Source organism: Arachis duranensis, chromosome 8 (assembly GCF_000817695.3).
Source record: "Arachis duranensis cultivar V14167 chromosome 8, aradu.V14167.gnm2.J7QH, whole genome shotgun sequence".
NCBI lineage: Eukaryota > Viridiplantae > Streptophyta > Magnoliopsida > Fabales > Fabaceae > Arachis > Arachis duranensis.
Window position 1 is genome coordinate 24,818,730 of NC_029779.3, and position 9,467 is coordinate 24,828,196.

The following is a 9,467-nucleotide window of genomic DNA, read 5'->3' on the forward strand; positions in this document are numbered from 1 at the left end:
AGCCGCCATCACTAAAGGTGGACCCGTTCTTTAATCTCCTTGTCCTTCATTTTTCCTGTTTTTCAAATTTTCATGCTTATGTTTATCCATGTTTGTGTCTTATTACATGATCATTGGTGTCTTAGTGTCTATGCCTTAAAGTTATGAATGCCCTATGAATCCATCACCTTTCTTAAATGAAAAATGTTCTTAATCGAAAAAGAGAAGAATTGCATGAATTTTAAATTTTATAACAGATTAATTATTTTGATGTGGTGGCAATACTTTTGTTTTTTGAATGTATGCTTGAACAGTGCATATGTCTTTTGAATTTGTGGTTCATGAATGTTGGCTCTTGAAAGAATGATGAAAAAGGAGACATGTTACTGAGGATCTGAAAAATCATAAAAATGATTCTTGAAGCAAGAAAAAGCTATGTTCAAGAATCATAATTCTTAACTAGGAGAATCAATAACACTATCTGGATTCAGAGTTCCTATAGAAGCCAATCATTCTGAATTTCAAAGGATAGAGTGAGATGCCAAAACTGTTCAGAGACAAAAAGGTAAAAGCCCCGCTGATCTAATTAATACTGATCTTCATATATGTTTTTGGAATTCATTGCATACTCTCTTCTTTTTATCTTATTTGATTTACAGTTGCTTGGGGACAAGCAACAATTTAAGTTTGGTGTTGTGATGAGCGGATAATTTGTACGCTTTTTGGCATTGTTTTTAGTATGTTTTTAGTATGTTCTAGTTAGTTTTTATTATATGTTTATTAGTTTTTAGTTAAAATTCACTTTTCTGGACTTTACTATGATTTTGTGTGTTTTTCTGTGATTTCAGGTATTTTCTGGCTGAAATTGAGGGACCTGAGCAAAAATCTGATTCAGAGACTGAAAAGGACTACAGATGCTGTTGGATTCTGACCTCCCTGCACTCGAAGTGGATTTTCTGGAGTTACAGAAGCCCAATTGGCGCGCTCTCAACAGTGTTGGAAAGTAGACATTCTGGGCTTTTCAGCAATGTATAATAGTTCATACTTTGCCCAAGATTTGATGGCCCAAACCGGCGTTCCAAATCAGCTCAAAACTGCCCGGCGTTAAACGCCGGAACTGGCATAAGAATGGGAGTTAAACGCCCAAACTGGCACAAAAGCTGGCGTTTAACTCCAAAAAAAGTCTCTACACATGGAAGCTTCAATGCTCAGCCCAAGCACACACCAAGTGGGCCCGGAAGTGGATTTTTATATCATTTACTCATCTCTGTAAACCCTAGGCTACTAGTTCTCTACAAATAGGACCTTTTACTATTGTATTTTCATCTTGGTAGCTATCTTTAGTATTATGCTATCTTAGATCATGGGGGCTGGCCTCACGGCCATGCCTAGACCTTGTTCTTATGTATTTTCAACAGCTAGAATTGATGGCGGCATTCAAGAGAATCCAGAAGGTCTAAACCTTGTCTGTGGTATTCTGAGTAGGATTCAATGATTGAATGACTGTGACGAGCTTCAAACTCCTGAAGGTTGGGCGCTAGTGACAGACGCAAAAGAATCACTGGATTCTATTTCAACCTGATTGAGAACCGACAGATGATTAGCCGTGCTGTGACAGAGTGCGTTGAACATTTTCACTGAGAGGACGGGACTGTAGCCACTGACAACGGTGATGCCCAACATACAGCTTGCCATAGAAAGGAGTAAGAAGGATTGGATGAAGACAGTAGGAAAGCAGAGAGACGGAAGGGACAAAGCATCTACATACGCTTATCTGAAATCCTCACCAATGAATTACATAAGTATCTCTATCCTTGTTTTATGTTTTATTCATATATCATCCATAACCATTTGATCTACCTGACTGAGATTTACAAGGTGACCATAGCTTGCTTCATACCAACAATCTCCGTGGGATCGACCCTTACTCGCATAAGGTTTATTACTTGGACGACCTAGTGCACTTGCTGGTTAGTTGTGCGAAGTTGTGATAAAGAGTTGAGATTGCAATTGAGCGTACCATGTTGATGGCGCCATTGATGATCACAATTTCGTGCACCAAAGGCAAACAAGCGAGTAAAGTAACTTGGAGAATGATGGTGAGACAATTGATGATGTTAATTAATGGAGAATGATTAAATGAGCTATAAGTTAATATTGAAAACGTAAATGTTATTTCTAAGATATGATTGAATTGTTATTGAGTTTGGGGTGTTGTCTTTCCCATGTCAGCTTGGGATTCATCCCATGCATGATATTGAGCTTGGGGTGCTATCTTCCCCATGTTAGCCGAAAATTTTTTTCGTGAATATTATTGAGTTTGGAGTGTTGTCTCCCCCATGTCAGCTTGGAATTCTTTCCATGGTTAATTTCACACGGTTATCTATCAGGACATGTTGGGTTGGCACCGTAACCGACAGTTGATATCAACAGCCATAGGATACGCATACATCATATGCATATTGTCTGATTTGCTTGCTTGTGAACTATATGGGATTTCATACGTGATTATAATATGCTATTTGTTATAATTGTTATCTGTATTACTTGTGAACTACTTGTGTTTGCCTTGTTTTGTTTGTTTGTCTGTGCAACTCATAGGAGACGGAGAAACGGAGGAAAGGTGGAAAAAAATTAGTGTGTAGGTTAAGTTTGGTTAGGTTGAGAACTGTTAGACGACCACCTATTTATGGCTTCTGTTTTTAATTCCTTAAGCTTTATATCTGAGTGTCGGCGTTCTAGGATTGCCTCTGTCATTCCCAAGACCTTATATCTTATATACGTGGCACCTTTACCATGCTGAGAACCTTCGGTTCTCACCCCCATACTATGTTGTTATTTTTTAGATGCAGGTCGAGAGGCTCCTCGGTAGGCGTCTGGACTTCTGTAGCGGAGCAGTTTTCTGGGTTTTATTTTAATGTATAGTTTATGTTTATATATGTACTTAACTCTCTGAACAACTACTTTGTTTTGTATCTCTTAGAGGTTTATGGAGAATTAGGGTTTATCTTTGTATTTTAGGTTTTGGGATATGTATATATATATGTATGTAAATATTCTCCGGTCAGCCTTAGTTTCGCAAGTTTTCCGTTTACGTGAGCGTTACGACTTTTGTTTTAAACTTTTCTTCACAGGCTCCTCGGTATAAATTCCTTTCAGTTATTATTATTATATATTTATATATTTTTACTTTTAGAGGTCGTAATACCTCACCACCTCTATCTTATGACTTAAGTATAAGATTTTGTATGGTAAGGTGTTACATTAAACTATATATATTAGAGTGAGACTCGTGCGATGGGCAGGATAGTAAATTAATGATAGTATATAATACATTTTAAAAAGTATTATATTGATTAGAAATTAATTAAAGTATATACAAATTAATATTAAATTTGATGTTTCTTTATTTAAAATATTTTATGATATAAAAGTTTTTAATATTGAAGTTGTATATCACTATATCTTTATTTATGATTTTTATTTTTGTATTTATTTCAATTGACGGACTTAGTCTTTTTATATGGTGTTTGTCTTTTTTTATTTTCAGTTATTGTTGGAGTTATTTCTTTCTTCTTCCTATCATATATTTTTGTGAAGACATATTTTTTTTAGACTGTTGACTTGTATACATTTTCTGATCTATTATCTTTTTTCTATCTTTGTATATATATTCTTCATCTGGAAATGTATCTTAGATTCGTTTACTTTTCTTTTTTCTTATTTTTTTTATTTGTATGTCATCTAGGTCTGATGATATTAGTATTAATAAAGTTGGTTCCTATAATCAATGAAGAATATACAATAATGTTTTGAATAAATAAAATTTTTGTTGTATTATCTAATTTATTTGTTGTATTATGGAGTTGAGTTTCGGTATTTTTTTTGGGATAGATGTCTTGGTAATAATGTATTGTTGAGAATATAGTTAAAATTAGGGTAAATCACCCGTATAAACCATGCATTGGACATGATTCAACCAAAGAAAAAAACGTTACAAGGATCCATCAAGAGCACATTTTTATATAGTTTAAATTAGTCTAATTCGAATTAATTCGAATTACACATGCACTGAAGCACTAATTCGAATCAACCTGATTCGAATTACACACACTAATTCGAATCAAGGTGATTCGAATTATACACACAAACTCATATACTAGTTCGAATTGGACTGATTCGAACTAGTACCTGATATATTAACTCATAGTAATTCGAAGCATGCTGATTCGAATTATGGAATATTTTTCAAAAATATTTAAAAAATTATTAGGAAAATATTTGTCAAAAATATTTAAAAAAATACTATATAATATAAAAAATATACTACAAAAAATATTAAAAAAATTATATTAGTTGAACGTGAATTCTATAGCATAAATCTAATCCTTGCAATTATTTTAATACACTAACAATTATATCTATATGGAGCCAATGCTAAATCGAATTCAATTAGTTCGATAATACGAGTCTATGAAAAAAAATTTACATTTTATAATGTTTAAGAATTTTTATTATGTGATAGGTTAGTAACGAGTACATTATAAATTTTTATAGTACTCATCGTAACAATATTTAATTTAATAATTGTTATTAAAATTTTAGTTGTACTTGTTACAAAATAAATAATTACAATAAATTTTAATAACAATTATTAAATTAAACATGGTTACGATGAGTACTATAAAAGATTTGTAATGTACTCGTTACTAACCTATCACATAATCAAAATTTTTAAACTTTATAAAATACAATTTTTTTATACACTCCTATTATCGAACTAATTGAATTCGATTTAACATTGGTTCCATATAGATATAATTGTTGGTGTATTAAAATAATTGCATGGATTAAATTTATGCTATAGAATTCACGTTCAACTAATATTTATAATTTTTTTATATTTTTTGTAGTATATTTTTTTATATTATATAGTATTTTTTCTAATATTTTTGGTAAATATTTCAGAATTCAAATCAGCATGCTTCTAATTACTATGAGCCAATATACCGGGTACTAGTTCGAATCAGTCCAATTCAAACTAGTATGTGAGTTTGTATATGAGTAATTCAAATCACCTTTATTCGAATTAGTGTGTAATTCAAATCAGGTTTATTCGAATTAGTACTTCAGTACGTGTGTGTAATTCGAATTAGTGTGATTCGAATTATTATGAATGTGTAGTTTGAATTAAACTAATTCGAATTATATAGAAATGTGCTTTTGGTGGATTTTTGTAACATTTTTTTCTTTGGTTGAATCATGTAAATTTATCCAATGCATGGTTTATATGGGTGATTTTCCCTTAAAATTATTTACTTTGACTTCAAATATAAGTGTGAAGTTGTATAAATAATTGGAATGGTGTTTGACTGTTATTGCTATCTTAGAGTATAATTAGATTTAAGATATGTGTGCCCAATAATTTTTTTTCTTCGTTATCAAATAGCACAAAAGTTATTGTAGCATTTTGATCTAAAATCTTTAATTTAATTTTGAATCTATAATATTTATTGAGTTAGTAATTTATAATTTGATGAAATTTTGTATGATAAAAATTTTTATAATTTAAATTTGTAATTTTTTTTATGTTGTAAAACAAAAACTTTATTTTTTATACTTTTTTGTGGATTTTTCATTGATATCTTCTTATTCTTCTTCTCCTACTACATATAGTTTTTCAATGACATCTATAATAATAAGAATAAAAAAATTTAGAATATTTATTGTGTGTATATATAATACGGTGAATAAGTTATTTTTAATAAGAATAATTTAAATATCATAAAGTAAAAATACATAATATTTTATGCTCTAGCACAAAAAAAAATTATTTTTTATATTTTTTTGTGAGTTTTTCTTTGACATCTACTTATTCTTCTTTTTTTAGTGTATATAATTTTTCAATGACATTTATAATAGCAAGAATAAAAATTTTTAAAATATGTATTCTATGTGTATATATTGAATAAGTTATTTTTAATAAAAATAATTTAAATAGCATAAAATAAAAATATTTGTTAATATTTTTTTAACTCATTATGTGAGACAATGTCTTAAATGATACAAATTCAAAATAGTATTAAAAAATTATGAAAATTGATTCTTAATTTAAATATAATATTTAAATAAGTATAATTATAAAAATTTTAAAATATAACTATATGTAAAATATTATAAAATAATAAAAAAGTATAAATAGTAAAAGTGTTTTTGTTTCTCATAAACTTGTTTTAAAAGTATAAATAGGATGTTCTTCATTTGTTGGTGTAAATATTTTTCGTAGGTGAACCACGAATGGTAAAATAAAATAATAGCAATAAAAATCTTATGTATAATACATAAGTATGTCAAATAGTATGAAATTTAAATAGTTTGTAACTTAAAATTTGTTATGATAATATTTTATGACACTTTTAATATAGATGTTTATTGTATTTAATTAATACTTTATATTTCTATTGAATAATAATATGTAATAAATTAATTAATTATGGGAGTTATGGTTTTATTTTTTTAAATTTGATTGGTTGATTTTAAAATTTTGCCAAGTAAGCAAACGTGCTAATGTGGCATTAAAACAAAGATGACTTAAATTTAATATACAAAAAATTTGGCATCAATTTTTATATAATAAAAATAGATAGATAGATGTGCAGCAAATCAATAATAATATGTATATAAATAAGGTAGAAACTAGAAACTCAAGTGCAATTAACTTTACATAAATTTGATAGTTGAGTGTTGTAATAACCCAACTTTCAATACGTCATGATCGTACAAAAAATAAAGCGTTACTAACATATTTTTCTTATTAACTATTTAATATTGAGCCTTTAGTTCGAACTCGCATTTCAATCTTTAATAAAATGCTAGAAAGTGGTTTATAATTCATTAGAAATAATATATCAGACAACACCAAGTAATAATAATTACATAATTACTAATAATAATAAATCTTATACAAGTGAATCAAAATAAAACTCAAATACAATACCTATCTCTCTGTATAAAATAAGAATCTTAAGCAACAAGCGAGGGAACTCTATGAAGGTAACACAACGCATAAAGTCAATAATCGCCCGCAACTTCAAACTGAGCCTTCGAACCTATCACTTAAAAGGTGAAAGATTTTGAGGTGAGAACAAACCACACGTTTTCAGTAGGGATGAGAATACCATCAAAGTAAAAAAATACTTGCAAATAGAATTAACTCCATTATAAAGCAGTTTATTCTTAAAATAGCTTCTGAAGAAGTTTGGTGGAAGACTTATTTTAAAAGGGATTTAAAGAAAATTCCTTTAACTTACAAATCAAAAGGAATAATAGCTTAAAGAAACAAAAGGACCAAAGACGTGCCTAGTGACTTTCTGTCCAACTTACTTCGCTCACTGTTGTCCAAGTGGTACCATACATTAGAATACTCAAGCGAACCCTAGTTTACCTGCCCCTACCTTCACTACCATAAACCATGAACCACCCTCTTTACGCCTCCACCGAAAAGGGTTTCTCAAATAAACACACACATACAAGACAAACAGAGAAAATCACAGATAGGATTCAAGTACAGCAAGTAAAACAAGTAGCAGATAAACATGGCTAAGTAATTAGGCAAACCAAAACAACTGCACATTCAATCAAAACATACAAATGCATATGATGCATGCCTGTCCTATGGCTGATGAGGCTCATCTGTCGGTTATCCAGCCAACCCGACAAGTCTGAATTGTACTTAGACTGTCCCCCGACGTGCATCCCCAAGAGTCTATGCATAGCTTTTTCTCAAATAATCAATATTGCTCAATGGGGGTAACATCCCCGAGAATTTATATAGTGCCCGGTCACACTTACATCGTAGGGTCAACAGAGTATTGAGTTTTCAACTTGGTACACGTGGTGGCAAGCCATGGTACTTTATGCAGGGAATCTCGTATCTCAAATAATTCAAATTCATAAGCCAAATGAATAATTCAAAAATCATATTTCAACATTCTCAATCCATATCTCAACATTCTCATCATTCTCAACATCATCATCATTCATCACAAATCCTGTCATCAATATCATAATGAACGTCATCAACCTCAATCATCACTCCACAACACTATAATTAACCAGAATAATCACCAGATCTCAAACAACCTAATTGTCACTAAATTCCACCTTAATTTCAAGGACAACCCTCAAACAACTCACTAAATTCACCTCCAACTCAGTACCACACATTCTCCATCATATTTCTTAAATTAACTTTCTTCCTCTTAACCATTATATTCAGTTTCATTAAAAAGAACTATAAACTCACTCTCTTACTCCCAATCCCTTAATCTTATACTCAGATTACTTTTTTTTAAAGCATTCTACTAGTTAATCAAATATCGTTTCATCACTAAAAAAAATCAAATGAATTTAAACCACAAATTATCCAAATCATAAGAATTCAATTTTCTTTAATAATCTTTAAAAATATTCAAAACATACTTATTTTATTAAAGTTACTTGATTCAGAATCATCTACCAAGTCACAACCAAAACTTCTTCAAAATTCTTACAAAATTTTCGACAGTGCCTCCCCTAAAAACTGAAATATGCCACGCATTACGGGTCCCCACTTTTCAATCCCCAACACAATAAAAATTAGCCTTTCAGTTTAACAATTCCAAATCTATTATTCAAAACCATTTATTATCAATTTCTATTTAAAAACCAAGATCAAGGCATTCAATCAATTTTACTATAGATTCGAAAAATCAACCAATAACCAACAAACCTAACCTTTCAGTTACAACAGAAAATTATTTTCAATACAGACATCCATCTATTTGCATTAACTTACTAAACTTGTCAGGTATTCAAAGCCCAGAATATTTTTAATTTAAAATAAACCCTTACCCCAATTTAGTTGAACCAAACGTGACAACTCCCTTCTCTTTTTGTTTCATGGCAGCAGCGACAACAAATCCACGACGGTAATGGTAGTTATAGCAGAATAGAGAATCCAAATTGAATAGGTATTGAAAGTGAACACAGCCCTGAGAATTTTAAAACAGGGCATATACTAGAATTAAATCAAAACAAGCGTGGTAATGACAATAAAATGTGCAAATGGAACATAATCAATGAGAAGAGCAAAGCAGAATCGAAATAGCAATATCAAACTCATCAACAGCAGCTCTAACAGTTTCCTGATGGCCTCAACACCACCATAATGGTCCTAACAACAAACAGGAAAACAGAGTAGCAATACTAAACAGAGACATAGGTTCCCTTAGCTAGAACAGGAAAAAGACAGAGGAACAGGATGGAACCAAGACAAGGACTAAAATTTACAGTCTCAACAATGGAGGAATTGGGACCGAATCAGCCACTTCCATGACCGCTCTGGGAACACAGCAACAATTTTGATCCCAATTGACAGCAGTGGCGGCGGTGGCGTCTTCGACGGCAGTGGCTAGGGTTCTGATCGGCGGCAGGGCTTGGTGGCGGCT